The following is a 17,980-nucleotide window of genomic DNA, read 5'->3' on the forward strand; positions in this document are numbered from 1 at the left end:
TTCGGTGGAATTTTTGGTCAAAGTTAGTAATGGCGCACCATGGATGTGGTGCGCCATTACTAGTTTAACTAGTAATGGTGCACTATCCACTGGTGCGCCATTACTAGTTTTGAAAAAAATGGAAAAAAATTGGTACTAATGGCGCATCGTGGATGTGGTGCGCCATTAGTATATGGACACTAATGGCGCACCACATGTCTGGTGCGCCATTAGTGGCCACATCATCTATAGCCCTTTTTCTAGTAGTGTGCAGATCAGCGGTTTGGCTCTCTTTCTTGCTCAGCTCAGCCTACAAAGAGACACTCATATGATGAGGTGACAGTACATACTTGAAGTACCAAGAACATAACAAGTTATGCCCTTGATACCTTGGGGGCTAATGCATATTTGCTCTTCATAATACATTTTCTACAAGTCCCAAGCATAATACAAGTATTCAACTTGGCACTTGGGGGCTAATGGATATTTTCTCAAAGAATGTTGATACAGGAATTTTCTTCTACATAGCCCAGGTTCATCTTCATAAAGTTAAATCGGCACTTGGGGGCTACTTCAGTGAAGTTCAGATGCATTGTTGCAAACCGTAATTTTTTTTACTAAGTCTCGGTTTGGATTGATATCTTAAACCATCACTTGGGGGCTACTGAAGTTGATAAACCGAAATTAAACATAAGGGAAAAAACATTTGTGGAGTTACCTCATATCGCTCCTTCATCATATTTACCAAGCCGACTTCATAGTCACGACTGGTATATAGACGGTTCAGGTAGCCGGAATGAAGTTCTTGAGCGTTCAGATGGGCGTAAGTGGACAGGTCGGCATTCCATTTGCCTTTGCCAATTGTAGAGAATTCCTCTTTGGCGGTATGCCTTGACAAAGCGACATGATTTCATGGGTCTGTATGGCCAATGCCAGTAATCAGAACGTCATCATCCTTCTCCTCAACAGCTCGTACTGGAGTTGCCGGTTTGTCAGTATTTTTTGCTGGATTGACCGCCTTGTCAGTCCGGATAGGGCTTGTTGGTTAGTCGGCATGGCCGGTGGCATTAACTTCTGCCTGTTCAGCAACGAAGTCATGATCTTGAGGCGGTGGATCATTCAACATATCATCAATGTTGGCCTCTTCAGGATCTGTAGTTTTCTCCGGTTCAGCAGCCGTGTCTTCCTCTGTCAGTTTATTCAGACGAGCCTTCTTGCTGGGTCTGGGCTTGGCCCTGAGAAAAATAAAAATAAGGATCAGTACAGTATATATTAAGTAACATATCAAGGATATAAGTAAGAGTATGGCTCACCCAAGCACTATTTTAAGTGGTGGAAGTTTTGTGGCAGACGACTCGCTAGAGGATGAATGAGAAGTGCCCTGATAATTTGAGTCAGACGGATTAAGAGGTTGACGAAAACAACCCGCTTTGGGGCATGAACTGTCAAGTGAATAAGAGACCTCTGATCGGTGTTTCCGAACCGGACTATTCGGTAAACCGGCGGAGGTAACTACCTGGCCGCTATGCCGGGTTGTGCGGCGAGCCTCGTGCTGTTGTGTCTTCACAAGAAAGTTCAGATCCAAGTAAGCAAGAGGATGAGAAAATTTAACTTTCCGGTTTGCTCGACGAATTTTTTGTGTCGACAGAGGATTTGAATCGGAGGAAAGAGTAATTGCCTCTACATCTTCGGCTTGGCTGGTCCCAGCATCGTCCTGACAATAATCTTCATCAATAAGGCGAACGAAAAATGAACCAAGTGAGTCAAGCTCTACTCTAGTTCCAAGTTACCCACATCATCGTCAGCTGGTGGATCGGAAGATGCAGTGGTCCTCTTCCTATTAGCAGGTTTCTTCACAACTTTAGTTTTTTTGATGGGTTGGCTTCATCGGTTTGTCTTGCGGGGGTTTCTTGTTCCAGAATGGATCATCGCCCTTTCAAGAAAATAATCACACTTTCAGAGAATATTGGGACAGAAGCAATTTCAGATAAACAAGTTATATGATTCTTACAGCTAGCAGTCTGTTGGTGGTGCAGAAAGGGAGTAGTCCGGTTTGGGCACACACATCCTCCGTTTCATTCAACATCTTTTTTAGAGCTTCAGTGACTTCGTCATCTATAAGCTGAATGTCAATGTGCCGCTGAGCATCCTTCAAGTTCCCTGTATACTCACACATCAAACCAGGGCGCCGTCTTAAGGGCAAAATGCTCCATCTTATCCAGCAGCGTGCAAGATCAACTCCTGTCAAACCGTTTGCTATAAAGGCCCTGAGCTTTGATAGTTGAGGAGCATATTTGGCCCTTTCTTTGGCGGTCAGCCTTTGAGGAAGAGGATGTGTGTTGCTCAGACGTTCTGGAAGATAACCCGGCAGGGGGTTTTCATCAGTGGAGACGTGTCCTTGCAATAAAACCAGGCCTGGTTCCACTCTTTGGGGTGATTGTGGAGACTGGGATGAGGAAAAGTGACTTCTTTTCTTTTCTGAACCGCCATTCCACCCAATTCTGTGTTGGGTCCGTCTGTGAATTCTGTGTGACGGTTTAGGTGAAAGAAATCCCTGAATAGTTCTACTTTGGGTTTCTCTTGAAGGTAAACCTAACAAAAAACTTGGAAGTGGCAGATGTTGGTCACAGAGTTAGGACCAATGTCTTGTGGGCGCAGTTGAAAGCTGGCCACTACATCCCGGAAATTTTTTGAACCGGGAGGATTGGAACCCTGACCTAAGTGGTCAGCAAATACAACAACCTCTCCGTCCTTGGGTGTAGGTGGACATTCCGGGCCAGGGACCCTCCAGTGAATGATATCTTTCTGGGTTAAAGCACCTGTTTTGACAAGTTTGTCTAACTGTTCTTCAGTTACTTGAGAAGGGACCCAGTTGCATTCATACACTTGCTTGGCCATGGCAATGAATGATCTACAATATGATAATTACCGGTTTAAGATTTATAGTGGACAACAATGCGGAGGTACAAGGATGAAAGCATGTTGTTAAACCGGAGTTGGTTAACCATAAACCGGAGTTTACTAAACAAAGGCTATAAGTTCAAGTACATTGGCGGTTCAACAAGGGGACTAATGGTATATACCGGGTCGTCATTTTTCGAAAAGTTAAACCGCCTAGTCTGACATTGAAGATACAAGTCTACAGATGTATAAGTGAAGGAAAACAAATTTCACAAGTTGGTATTACAATTTTGGATCTGCCGCATATCAGAAAAGGAAAATATATCCAGACCTAAGAAGCAGTACCGAAACATTAGATGAAGGTTCAGATGGGATCTACTATTTTAACGAGGTGCATTAGATGGAAAAGAAGGGCTACGGCTATCATTGAACATGATGAACATCAAGGTTTGGAACAAAAAGTTACTATGCAAGCAATGAACACCGATGAACACCAAAGAACACCGAAACCCTAGAACAGATCCATGGCGGAAGAGCATAGAGCTTACCAGTACTGATGAAGGAGCGGAGAAGCACCACAGTTCTCTGGTGCGTTCAGGTTGATGCAGCGGCCAGAGTTGGTGCAGAGGCGACGGTCGACGGTGGCGCCGGAGCTCCAGAGGTTGAGCGGCGCGAGGAAGACGATGACGCGAAGAGGCACGAGGGGGAAAGCTGAAAATGACCCCTCGACCCTATTTATAAAGGCAAGGGATAAGTGTCAGGCGCGAAAATCGAGGAGCCAGAAATTTGGAGATAAGGCAGAGTTGTCGCCTCGATTGTCGGAGATCCATTAATGAAGATGTGTCATACTTAGTTTTTAATAATAGATGATGTCACAGCGGTTTACCACGGCCCGTGAAGATGACGTCACGGTGGTTTACAAAATTTTGTGAAGATGTTGAAGACGAAGTTTTCTTGAGGTATGACATGAACCAGTTCAAAACAGTCTAGGGCCTAATGTTGGGGATATTACTACTGGGCGTAAACCGGCCAGGAGAGGCCGGGTTAACTTTATCAGTAGTTCATTATACTTGAAGCCCATGAAGACAGATGGAGACATTGTGTAAAGGCCCAGGGCCTAGAACCGGTTTAAGGCATGTAGCTATAAACCGGTATTGATATGTAACTTGCATTGTAAGGTAGAAAGAGCGGAGACCGAGCCGGACAAGTTTATGAACCGGCCTCGGGACTCTGTAAACTGACGGGTGTCAACCCATGTATATAAGGGGACGACCCGACAGCGGTTCAGAACAACACACAACAACTTGAGAGCCAGGCAAAGCGTATTTGCTCCCTATTCATCGAACCACATCAATTCCATCACAACTAGACGTAGGCTTTTACCTTCATCGTAAGGGGCCGAACTAGTATAAAACTCTCTTGCGTCCCTTGTCCGCTTTAACCCCTTTAAGCTAACCCGTTACGATGGCTCCACGACTAAGTCCTTTCTTGAGGACATCTGCCGTGAAAAAACCACGACACTCCTCGACCAAGTGAAACCCCGTAGAGTTATGTTTAACCCTCCAGACTAGAAACCCATTCCTAGACCCCTTCGAGACTTCACAAGATACCCCAGCTCGAGTCCTTAACCATGTGCTTAACCCACAGAATTGCAAGCGGACCAGTTAAGCCTCAGTAACCTTGCACAACACTGGGTCCATTATGGAACTAGTGGACATAGTGAACGAGCACATTATCACCCTAATATAGCACAAGAACTGACGATGCCACAGGGAAGACCGATTTGAGGATATAGGAATAGAGGACAAATGACTTGATGAGTTTATATGAGTGACGTTGAGGAATTATCTGAGACTTCGGTAGATCATGAGGCTTTCATGTTGGTAGATGAACTTGGTGGGATCATGTTGATGGAGTAGCATAACTTTCGTTACCCTTGAGTAAACTGGATTTCGTAGGACAATTATGATCGCAAGCTGGAATTCTTGGAAGTATATGGATTTAACTTAGCCATGCATGGGATATTGATAGGAGACAATCGATATTACGTAAATGACTTGGGGGAAACATGTAGGAATTCTCGTTGGACATGAGATTTGGATTTAAATAGGTGAGCCTAGTGGAGTATAGGTGGTGAGTAAGTCTACATGGTTTTGAGTAAATTGGATTTAGACTGATGATCTCGATCATGATACCATGTTTCTCGGTGGACGATAAACTAGGAGATTGGATTAATTGTCGGAGTTGATATAAGCTTGACCTTGGAGTTTACTTCACCATGGAAATTGGTGGACTTACTATAGTAGAGACAACCCTTTCAAGTATTTGGGGATTATAAGACAGTAGAAGATGGTGTGCAACACCATAGACATTGGATTTGTAGAATTAATGGAATAGGTAGTTATTGATGGAAGTTAATGGACTGTTGGGGTTGATTTATAGGAAGGCAACAAGATCTTGGAGTGGCATACAACGTGTTTCCTTAGTATAGAGATGCACTACCTTGGACCTGGGAAGAATGGGCTGAGCACTTGGATTGTGATGTTTAATTCAAGCTTAGCAGCTTGTACGTTCTGCCCATGGTTTATTTTTGTATAGATATGAGTTTGGGGGTTGTTGAGATGTATAGCTTTGTTAGGACTCCTCTTGGTAGTCATGAGGATTTGAATAGCATGAGTAATGATTGGAGTTTACCTATGCGAGATGATTCTTTTGGTAATCTAATGGGATTTGTCTGATGGACTAGAGACATCTATTGGCATATCAGAAACTGTGCTTAAGGATAAGATGATAAACGTTCACTCGCACCCTAGAATCCTTGAAACTCTTAAGCCCCACCAAACCACAACATGGTCGGATCATGACCACGGGCTTTGTGTTCTAGGTCAAGAAGACCTTGGCAAACACTCAACCATGACCACCACCAATGCCCCAGCCTACTTTATGTACCTCGTGAACAAGTCATCATGGAGTACTTGGACAATTTGGGTGTCTTCATTACATGATGACATACTTTTCTACCCGAAGACAGAAGAAGAGTTATTCAGTTGGTTAAGGAACATCAGAAGACCGCCATGTCAAGGGGGAAGAACTAAACCAACCGCCATCATGAAGAAGTAAACTCCTGCATCGAAGACCATGTGTACCAACGGGTCATTCCTCTCAGAAGAACCAAGCATTTCCATGTCAAGCAGAATCTCACTCCAAGATTTAACAACCCCCTCTGAGATTGTTACGAGACGAAGAGAAGACAGTTACTAGCTGGAGTTACCACCTCAGTTACCCATTGTGCACAGCGTTTTCCATGCGACACACCCCCAGAAGTGTTTCCAACTTCCTAACTAGCCCGATCTCTACGAGGGCATCGACCACCGAGCCATCGACCCCTAGCCCAATCTAACCTACCGCGAGCTACCCATTAGCAACCTGGATCAAGAAGACTGTCATACATGAAGCCACACCATCAAGTACTTCAAGTTCAATGGAGCACCACACGGAAGCAGAAGCAACATGAGGACTTGAAGACTACCCCAGATCCAAGTTTATGTATCCCTTTCCGCGCCTAGTCTGCGAATCTCGGGGACGAGATTCTTGTAAGGGGGGTAGGTCTGTCACACCCTGATTTTCATGCCACAACACTTAAGCTAATAAATCATGATAAAATGTGGTTTGACAAAAACTTTTGAGTGTTTCGTCTTTGCTTTGATTGAATGTTTCACTGCTGTTTACAAGTGCTCTAAAAATCAAATAAATTCATGACTATGGGGGCTGCGGACCACGCCGAATCAAACTACCAGATAAACACCATTCTTTATGGTGTACGGTGCAGAGGCGGTACTGCCCTGCGACATAATTCATGACTCACCTCGAGTGTGCATGTACGGAGAGAAAGAAGTCGAGATTGATCGGCAGGACAGTTTGGATGCCCTGGAGGTGGAGCGCGACATGGCAAAAGCCCGTTCCACATTCTATCAGCAACAGGCTCGACGGTATCAAAGCAGAGAAGTACGGGCCAAAACATATAACGTTGGCAAACTCGTTCTACGCCTACCGGAGAAGAAAAAGAACAAGCTCAAGCCCAAATGGGAAGGTCCCTTCACTATTGACAAAGTTCTGACCGGGGGAGTGTACCGTCTGCGAGACACGTCGGACAATCGACTCGAGCCAAATCCATGGAACGCAGCCAGACTCCGAAGGTTCTACGCCTAGTGCCGAACTCTATGTTCGTCTCCTTACCTACGTCAATTTTTTATATATCCGTTATCTGTCTTTTCTTTTCTTTCTTTCTTCCCTTTTTCTTCAAGGCCTTAAAAGGCTAAAATGTGTCTTGACTACACAATCTTGACGCGCTAGCCGTGCTCATTATACTTGGGGGGCTTCTTATACAGAAGCTTAATATAACTATTTTCGGGCTCTATGCCCCACACATGTGTTACTTTTCCACATGTGCCTTTTTTCGCCATTATATGCATCGATATGACTTACGTTTTGGCCAAGCTGGGTTGCCTGGCTCTTGTGTTTATGACCTACGTTCCCGTTAATTCGGCTAGGGCATAAGGGGAGCACCTCTGCGATTGTTACTGCCGGGTCAACCGGATGTGTACCTCAGACTGGGTGAAGCCAAAAGCTGGCATTCTTAAGGGAATATTCGGTCTGTGAACAAAAGATGACTCTTATTTATTGTAATACATGCCCCCAGATGTTGATATTTTGCGTCTCTTTTCGCAGTTCGGACATGCACATTAATGCATGCGTACCCAGGGAAAGGAACCCTTAACGGAACTATTCTCCCTGGAAGATGTTTCTTACTATCCATGTAATATAACATAGCTAGTTGGGTACTTGTCTGTTCAGGCACTTATGACCCCTACGCCTGGTTTCCACGCGTACCCCGGTTTTTACATAACTGAGCGGGTATTTGGATACACTCCGGACTGTCGGGGTCCGGAGGTCGAAGAGAAAAGGTCCGCCATGACAAATGATCCACAATCCGGCTAGGGATAATATATGTCACTTGAAGTACACAGTCATTTAGACTGACTAAATTCTTCTTCTATACCATCCAACTGGCTGTCTAGCCTACAATCCTGTTGGGAATACTTTGCGGCTAATTCTACCTGGTCATACACCAAACTGATGGGGATCGCTTTCCCATCAGACCCCACAGGTCTGACCTCGCCCATGTGGTTCGGGTCTGCCTTGGTATATCGCGTCTTCACCATGGCCCAGGCTTCCCTTGCACCTTGTCGGCAGGCTGATATCTTCCATAATTGGAAGCACCGCCATGCTCCCTTGAGCTTTTCTACAAGCTCTCCCATGCCTCCTAGCAGGGAGGCGGATGGCCACAAGGCTTGGGCGATGCCCTGCATCACCTGCCGAACTTGTTCGTGCAGTTGTGAGAGCTCTGGTAGAAGATCACCTGCAGACCCGGGCATTTCCTCTGCGGGACGACCCGTCAGCATACCTACAGATATAACTCTGTTAGCTGGTTTCTTCACCGAACTGAATAAAAAGTTCGTTCAAGCACTTACTAAACATGCCGCGTCGAAGCCTCTTATTCTCCTTTATGGAGTCACAAGTTGGGCCCGAACATCTTTCAGTTCAACACTCAGCCGGATATTGGCATCTTGGAGATCGTTTTTCTCCCGCCTAACCTGCTTAAGCACGTGCTCGCTAGCCTTTAACTGTCATTGAGCATGTTGCTCATCCCCTTGCACTACCTCCGGATTAACCCCGGGATCATCTACAGAATCTATTTTTAGATTTACATGCATGCCACATACTACCTGGTACATGTCATTCTTTGCAATAGAAACAAGTGTTACCAGATGGGGCCTTCTCAGACTCCTTCATTGCGGCAACTGCGGCCCGTAGCTAGGCTTTGCACTCTTCCAGCTCTCGAGACAACTGGGTATTCTTATCCATAAGAACCTACACAAATAATGATCCTTAAATCAGCTGTGTCAACTGTTTCAAGTCTCAGGGGCTACTGGTATACATAAGTATCAGATTTTCTTACCCGTATATCCTTTACATACTGGTCCGTGGCTCTGGCAAGACCATTTTGAGCAGCTCGGATGTACAAGCGTCGCGGAGTACGGCCCGACGACGCCTGTGATTCATGGCGCTCTCCACTTTGGAATTCGTAGCAGACAGCCTATCCGCATCCTCTGTAGGAGGAACAACTGGTGTTGGCCCCATGTTAGCGTCCGCCTCTAAGTCCGGCTCTGGATCCCGACTAGTGGAGGCATGGCCGGCAACCTCTCCAGATATAGTCCGGCGAGCGTTTTTCCTACTAGGAAACATGGGTGTTATTATATTTTAAAAGACGACAACCACGGAGCAGGGTTCTTTTTCGTACCTCTGCGATGGCTCTCAGTCCAGACTGCCTTCCTTTTAAGCCTACCCGGTTTCGGTGCCCCTTGTTGGTGAGTCACTGCGGGTTCGACATGGCGTCCCGAGGGCCTTCCCTGTAAGACACCACATGTGTGCGGTAGGTGAAGTGCAGAAAAAGGGATCCTTTTTGAAAGTTGGGACTCTGGTTTTACTTAAATGCGATGCAGGGAGTAGTCCAGGATAATCGGCAATGATGGCCACCATGGCACCGTCGCAGCTTAATTTATAGAACGTCCTGTCAATAAGCTCCACAAATGTGTCCGGATCTTCTTCGAGTCCGGGGTCAAGGGCCCGGTCAAGGTCCTCTGGTTGTGGAGGCGGGCTATGGACCTCCCTCACAGCTTTTCACAGTCCCTACTATGAAATGGCAAGGTAAATACTTATGACAAAGAATGCGGAAAGGTTTGGAGTAAAAAGTAGCAGCTCACCCAGCTTGGGGGGTTGTACATGGAGAATCCATCCCATGGCTTAATGCGGATGAACTCCTCTTCCTCTCCTTTGTACAAATCGGACAGAATTTTGCTAGAGCAGCGATTGAGTCTGGTCCCTTACGACCGCAGCGGGTAGCATCGTCTTCTCCATTGAAGTGCCACATGGGTTTCCCCCGATATTGAAGTGGCTGCACCCCCCGCATTATACATATTGGCATAACCTCGATTATTGTCAATCCTGATTGGGCCAGCGTCTTTATCCGGCCCATCAAGTAAAGGACTTCTCCGTTAACTTCCTCCTGGGGGCTCCGAGGGCGCCAGCTGTGGTGTTTCTTCAAGGGAGCGTTGTCGAACTCAGGAAGGCCCATCCGAATAGGTTCCGGAAGGGGACATCCTCCGTATAAAACCACTCCGAAGGCCAGTCTTCGGATGTCTTCTTCGGAGTACCGAACAGGTATCCGGTCCTGGCGATGCGCCATATCTCGGCTCCACCCACTTGATATATTGACCCCTCCTGTGTACGGGGTACGAGGCAGAATAGCCTCTTCCATAGCTTGAAATGAGCTTCATAGCCCAAAAACAGCTCGCAAAGGGCAACGTAGCTAGCTATGTGTAATATGGAGGCGGGAGTAAAGTTGTGCAGCTGGAGGCCGTACAACTCTAGGAGCCCGCGGAGGAACGGATTGATTGGAAATCTGAGCCCCATTAATAAGTAAGGGACAAGGCATACCCGCTCCCCCATGGATGGGTTGGGAAAGCTCTCCGCTTGCTCCCCGCCATTGTAGGTCGCGAGTCCGGCTCGAACGGGGACCATATACGTTGGAGGGAGGAATCCCTGGGTTTGTAACTCTACTAATTGGCTATGAGGGAGGGAACACTTCTTCCAATTGCCTGGCTTAGGGCTACGGGAGGGAGAGGAGGAGCTGCGATGGCCGACCATGATGGGATGGACTTTTCCTAGCATGCTCCGATGGATACTCGCTGTGGGAGGATGGTGTGATCTGGATCTAAGGATCCCCGCCTCTTTAAATAGATGATTTACTTACATGGTTAGGGTGGCAAGTGTAAAAATTCCCCGACTTCTCGCATTCGCTCGACACATGGAGGATAGCCATTATTAGGCGCGGATGCCAAGGAGTGCAACATTCATGGGAAGCCGGACAATACTCGACATGTACTCAGAATTTGGAGAAGAATCCGCCTTGCAATGCCGAAGACAATTTGCGCGCCGGACTCATCGTCATTGAAGCCTGGTTCGGGGGCTACTGAGGGAGTCCTAGATTAGGGGGTCCTCGGACAGCCGGACTATGTCCTTTGGCCAGACTGTTGGACTATGAAGATACAAGATTGAAGACTTCATCCCGTGTCCGGATGGGACTCTCCTTGGCATGGAAGGCAAGCTTGGCAATTCGGATATGTAGATCTCCTCCCTTGTAACCGAATCTGTTTAACTCTAGCCCCCTCCGGTGTCTATATAAACCGGATGCACTACTGGAATCTGGCACTTTGCCATCTTCCATGGCAGATGGCAAAGGCATGGTCGGCTGATGGCAAAGGCTTTGCCATCTGCCAGCAGATGGCAAACCGTTTGTCTGAAACCCTGCCGGCAAAGGCTTCTTTGCCGTCTGCTGGCTGATGGCAAAGAGCCTATGGCTTTGCCATCAGCTGGCAGATGGCAAAGCCTCTTAACGGGGTTAGCCCCGTTAGAAGGCTAACGGCATACTTTGCCATCAGCCAGTAGATGGCAAAGGCTACAGGCTCTTTGCCATCTGCCAGTAGATGGCAAAGGCTGCAGGCTCTTTGCAGTCTGCCAGCAAATGGCAAAGTATGCAGGCTCTTTGCCGTGTGCCAGCAGATGGCAAAGGCTGCATGCTTTGCCGTCTGCCAGCACATGGCAAAGAGCTCTGCCATCTGCTGGCAGATGGCAAAGAGCCCAAATAGGCCAGCCCAAATTTTATATGTAGATGACACGTGGCCTCTTTGCCATCTACCAGCTGATGGCAAAGTGACTATATTACCCCATTTAATTTTGTTTTTTCTTATATCAATTCATTTTCACAGAAAATCAAACACAAATATATTTATATGACCAATATAGCATATTCAACATATATTACCAATAGTCATGAACACATATATCCAATACATGTTACCAATAGTAGCAAGTTTCATCCGTACATATACATAGTTTCATCAATATTACACAGTTTCATCCATAGGTAGCAAGTTTCACAAGGTCAAAACAAAAACTAAATACAAGCACTCCATCAACCCAAGCTTCTGTGATCTTAAGCAAATCTGTAAAATGGGAAAGAAGAAAGTTAGAAGAAGAAGACTAGAAGAAGAAGATTATTATGATGCAACTAAAATGTGAAGATTATTATGATGTCCGAGTTCAATTTGTTTTCTATCGTGTCCTATCATTGTGTTGTTCACTCCAAGGATTAATTCCTGAATATACTCACCTGCAATCTTGGATGTCATATATCATATATCCGATTACAGTTTTTTACATCTTTGGACAGCAGAATAAATTGGTCCCATTATTAATGAACTGGTGAACACTTGATGCAAAGGAGCATGTCATCTATTAGTTTCTCACTGATCGAACTACCACTGTATAGGTCATTATGTTCACATAAAAAGGATTTGGAAGTTGAGCATGCTCTCATGTGCTCTTTGTTTCTGAATCTCCTAGACTGAGCAGAGGCAGGCACGTGGAGATGATCATGAACCAACACGTTATGGATTCTAATGTCTATGGTGGGGAGTATTTTAGAAAATGTTTTGTGCAAAAGGTGTGCTCAAGTTTAGATGCAGAGAGGTCTGCACCACTATATTCATAACCATCCGTACATTATGGTGGAGTTGAGGAAAGGAGCATTACCAGGGATGTGATTTTAGCAGCATCTATAGATAAATGGCTGCTACAAAGGGCAGAAGATGCATGCAGTCACCAGCATCAACTTTTGGAGTGTGCGCTACTGGGATCAGTCTCTCCAGCTTCAGGTAAGCTATTCACTCAGCCACTCAGCTATTTATGTCAGATCTAGAAGTATTTTCTATAGCACACCATGTGTTAGTTTGATCTGATAAGGTTGAAATACTATGAAGCTCATGGCAATCAATGGATTGATTTCGGGGAGTATAGTTTCTATAATTACTGTGATAGTATGAAACATATATTGCTATATAATCAAGATTTAATGTACACTATTCAGTATACCTGATATGACTATGATAGAGAGAACATAATATACTGTATTTTATTTGTAATTTTGTATACATCTATCTATCTATCTATCTATATGTATGTATCTATCTATAGCTATACTAATTATATATAGACTCCCAACAAATTACACATTAATCAGAAAATAAGAGCCGTTCTATCTAATCCATGTAATCCTTGGCTGAAATCTTGACCAAGAAAAAATCATGTCCAGTAACTTTTAGGGGAGCATTAACATCATCAATAGCCTGCCCCAGCCTCCAGTTATGGCTGATGGCGTCACTTGGTTTTATTCATTGCTGGTCCGCTACAATATCCTGGCCAGGGAAGTTCCTTGCCAAGTTGTCATCTCCTTACTGTTGTTGGTTAGAGAACTGATTTCTCATGAACTTTTCTTCCAACCCTTTTTTAGTCAGAAAGTTGGATTCTGAAATACTTGAGCGTTGATGTGTCTGTTGTAAATCAATATAATTTTCCTGGGAAATTGGTTTGTAAAAGCAATTGCATGTGATTACTATAAAGCATTGAGTGTTGTTGCTGATGCGGTTTCCTAAGTACGGGTCTTGATTTTCTATGAATCACATGTGACAACAACTATTTTTTTCTGACAACTACAGGTTAAATAGAGCATGACCAGCTGCATCGACTGCTCTTAACTGGTTCCTACCTACAGCTCTATAAATAAGAAGTGTTCATCTGATACCTATTGACTGCAGATTGGGTATAATTAGCAACATAATATTGTTACATAGAAATACCGAGTGAGAGTATGGCCAGCTGCATCCACTGCTCTTCTAATAATTCCGCATCAGCCGCATCAGCTGCCACTCATCTTGACTTCCACGCCAAGCCTCATATAGATGGTAGGATATCTTTTGTACATAGTAGTTCTTTTGTAACCTGATTGTAATATCATTAACGATGTATCTGTGTAGTCCATATATATGTGATTATGAGACGGGCGAGGTGTGCAATTAGCAGCCCGTTCTTTCTGAGCTATACGAGTTTTTCTTGGTTATCCTATTTCGGCGGTTTCATATTTAGAGAAGCTTATGAAATTACACATCATATGCCTATTTAATAAGGATGTGTTTCACTGGTACCTGTTTTGGCTGATTGAGGTTAATAAGCAACAATATATTGTAAATAAAAATATTGAGTTTTTCCCAATTTGTGGCGCCTAAGTTTTATTTTGGCAGTTTCATATTACAAAATGTTATGAAACTAAATAGCATAGAATTCCTGCAAAAAAAAAGAAACCGTGCTTTTGATAAATAATAAGATGTCTGCAAATGGTTTCTCATCTTGCAGTGATGTTATGAGAACTTTGAAATATATGATAAATTTTTACTAACAATATCAATGATAAATATATGGTTGTTTTTGTAAGTTGCATTGCTTAAAGATTTTTCGAAAGCAATACCTGAATCTGGCTTTTGTATAGTTCTTTTTGTTTTACCTTTTTTATGAATTAACTTAGCACATATACTATAATTATTTTCGTTCTTAAGGGGACTATAGGAGGAAAGGTAATACGAGATGATCATCGCACTTCTCCAAATCTGCTCTATCCATGTTCTACCACTATGTTGTCTCTCTCTTTTCTTTCATACCTACTATTTGTATAAGGTCTGTACGTTCAAATTATCTATCTTATGACATTTTTTTTGATCGGAATGCTTACTACCTGGCCCTGTACTATGTAATGCATGCAGAAAATATCCAGATTGATCTGAATTGTATATTTTTAATAAACCAAATATAATGCATGTGACAAACCAGTTTCAGTATTCATTTTTCACTTTCCCCGAGGCACGTGCTCTAAAAGATTATTTTTTTGATATTCTTACGGTGAGAGAGACATAGGTCAAACTCTCAAAGAATTTGTTGAGGAAGATGATTCCTCTACATAGTCTATATATGTGAACTATGAACCCTTTGGTTCTTTACATCGGCGTGAGTATATGATGTAGAGAATAAAATGCTTTCCATTTGACCTGTTGGTCAGTAGCGTACACGTTGCACTAGAAAATCATAATTTAGAAAAGGTTCATTCTTAGGATCTGTTGGTTAGGACATCACTTATTGCTATATATGGATTAAATGCCCAAAAAAATCCAATTCTTATGGTAAAATATAGTAGAAAGACTAGCCCGTGCATCGCACGGGTTTGACGACTAGTAGTGTTAACCACTGTATGCAGTAACTGAATTTGAAATCCACAACACAGCAATGGCAATCAGCAATCGGCAATCGTAAACAGGCCGTGACGGAGCTCACCTCGAGCGCGTCGACAATGAGGAACAGGACAATGATCTTCTCGGAGAACCTCTGCCGCTCCTCGTGGTCGTGCGAGAGGCGGCGCCTGTAGGAGAGGTTGTAGAAGAGGGACCGGAGCTCCTTGAGCTTGGCCTTGGCGACGGCGAGATCGCGCAGGCAGCTGAGCACCTGGGAGCGGTGGGCGAGGTGCGCCCTGTAGTTCATCTAGATGAGCAGCGCGGCATCCTACAGCGACAGCTCCTTGGCCTTCCCCTTGCCGTTCCCCATGGCAAAGGCCTGCATCATCAGAAAGAGAGACAAATGTCAGGCGATCAGCACACATATGACAGTAGTGCATTGCAAGGGAGCAGAATCCTCAAGCTGGTATCATTCAGAGCAGAGTTCAGTCAATCTGTAGCCAGTACTAAGCACAGATCTAGAGTGTGGACACTAGCATCCTCTAAAATTCCAAATTTTCACTCAAATCCAGCGAGAGGTAACTTGGATCTATTGGAAATTCTACTGGAAATCACACATTTCGTTCAGATCGGGCCACAGACCCCAAACCCCCACAAAAATCTCATCTTTTGTGCTGAGTACCGTACCTTGTGGATGGCGTCGCAGCCGGCGGTGTTGTCCTCGGGGATCTCCTCGATCTGGACGCACGTCCTCGCCGGCTTCTTCTTGTCATGGTCCTTGTCCTTGGTGGCGGCCTTGATCTTCTTGGGCTTCTCCGGCCTGCGCTCCTCGACCTCCAGCTCATCCTCGTCGTCGTCGGAGGCGGTGAAGTCCTCCTCCCAGGTGTAGGCATGCGACCATGGCTCGAGCGAGCCTTTCCCTTGATCTCGGTGCCCCACTTGGTCTTAGTCTTGCCTCCGGCGCCGCCCTTGGACTTGGCCTCCCACCTCCACTTGCGGTTGAATCCGTCGTTGTTGGGGGAGGCGAGCTCCGCCTCCCACTTGAGCACCCGGCCCCTGCCGCGCGGCTTCTCCTCCGCCGTCCACTTGACCTTCCGGCCGCCGGGCTCCGTGGCCGTGTAGGTGTACTTGCGGCATGCCGGCTGCGGGGCGGCCGCGCGGGCCGCGAGCTCGAGCGGCGACGCGGTCGGTGAGGTCGTGCAGGAGGAAGGCGTGCGGGGAGGGGATGGGGGGCGGGACGAAGAAGGGGTCGACGGGGAGGTAGAGGTCGAGGAGGTCGGGGTGGTGGGGGAAGGCGAAGGGGGATGGGGATGGGGATGGGGGTGGGAGGAAGGGGCGCAGGAGGCGGAGAGGGAGGAGGTAGGTGGTGGTGTGTGGATGAGATGCCAACGTCGTTTTTTACCTGGATGGGTGGGGAGGGAGGGAGGGGATAACCCCACAGTTTTTTTACCTAAAAAAATAACCCCATCTCTTTGCCGTCTGCTGGCAGATGGCAAAGAGGTGGGGCTGGTACGCCGTTACAGTTTGACGGCCATAGGATTTGCCAACCTCTTTGCCATCTGCTGGCAGATGGCAAAGATTAGTTGCCATCCACTAGCAGATGACAAAGAATTGGCTGATGGCAACCATGTTCTTTGCCGTTTGTCAGTTCTTTGCCATCTGTTTTTTATAAGCAGATGGCAAAGACGTTCTTTGCCATCAGCTGGCAGATGGCAAAGAGCTAGCTGATGGCAAATTCCGTGTTTCTAGTAGTGATGGTTTCGTCTGTAGGACCAACAACAATCATAATCATAGGCTAGTAGGGCCGGACTAATGGGCTGTGAAGACATGAAGGCCGAAGACTGTACCCGTGTCCGGATTGGACTCTCCTTGGTGTGGAAGGCAAGCTTGGCGACCGACTACGAAGATTCCTTCTTTTGTAACGGACTCTATGTAACCCTAGATCCTCCCGGTGTCTATATAAACTGGAGGAGTTAGTCCAGAGAGGATACACACATTACCATAGTCATACAGGCTAGACTTTTAGGGTTTAGCCATTACGATCTCGTGGTAGATCAACTCTTGTACTACTTATATCATCAAGATCAATCAAGCAGGAAGTAGGGTATTACCTCCATCGAGAGGGCCCGAACCTGGGTAAACATTGTGTCCCCCGCCTCCTGTTACCATCCGCCATAGACGCATAGTTCGGGAACCCGAGATCCGCCGGTTTTGACACCGACACCAGGCTCCGAGCAGAGGCCTACGCAGCATTGCAACAAGGCGTTCTTGGATTCGCGAGCGGCCATCCGGGTATGTTTCTCACTTCTTCATCTTTGATCCTTGTCTTTTTTGTACTTCTCTATGGGGGGCGTGCCAGCGCACCCACTGGGTGTAGTCCCCGAGTTTCAGGCCGGCTGATGAGCAGGCGGCTCGGAACTTTAATTGGCAAGCTTTGAGTACTAACATTGTCTGATATCTTCACTGTAGGATTAGCATAACCTCCGCGCGGCCACCTTCAACTCCAACGTCCAAGAGTTGGAGCAGCGGACCACCGACTTGTCAGAAAGTCGGAGTAAGTCTTTGTTTCCTTTCTCTGCAGGGGCATGCTGGCGCACCCGCAGGCTGTAGTCCCCGAGATTCGGGCCGACTGCTAAGTAGTCAGGCCTGATCTCCCCGGCAACTATACTTTCTCTTTGCTGATGTTGATAACTTCTTTCTCTACGGGGGGGCGCTGGCGCACCCGTGAGCTGTAGTCCCCGAGATTCGGGCCGACTGCTGAGCAGTCAGGCCGGATCTCCCCAGCGACTGTACTTTTTCTCTTTTTCTCCGCTCTTGTAGAGGCCAACGCTACTTTGCAGCAGAAGCTGGGCGACGCCAACACC

At 46.0% G+C, this 17,980-nt stretch overlaps 1 pseudogene; it reads right to left on the bottom strand.

Annotated features, from left to right (window-relative positions):
- Nucleotides 1-1,024: 1,024 nt before the first annotated feature.
- Nucleotides 1,025-17,703, bottom strand: LOC119283590 (annotated as a pseudogene).
- Between the last annotated feature and the right edge of the window lie 277 nt (nucleotides 17,704-17,980).

Source organism: Triticum dicoccoides, chromosome 4A (genome assembly GCF_002162155.2).
Source record: "Triticum dicoccoides isolate Atlit2015 ecotype Zavitan chromosome 4A, WEW_v2.0, whole genome shotgun sequence".
Classification (NCBI taxonomy): domain Eukaryota; kingdom Viridiplantae; phylum Streptophyta; class Magnoliopsida; order Poales; family Poaceae; genus Triticum; species Triticum dicoccoides.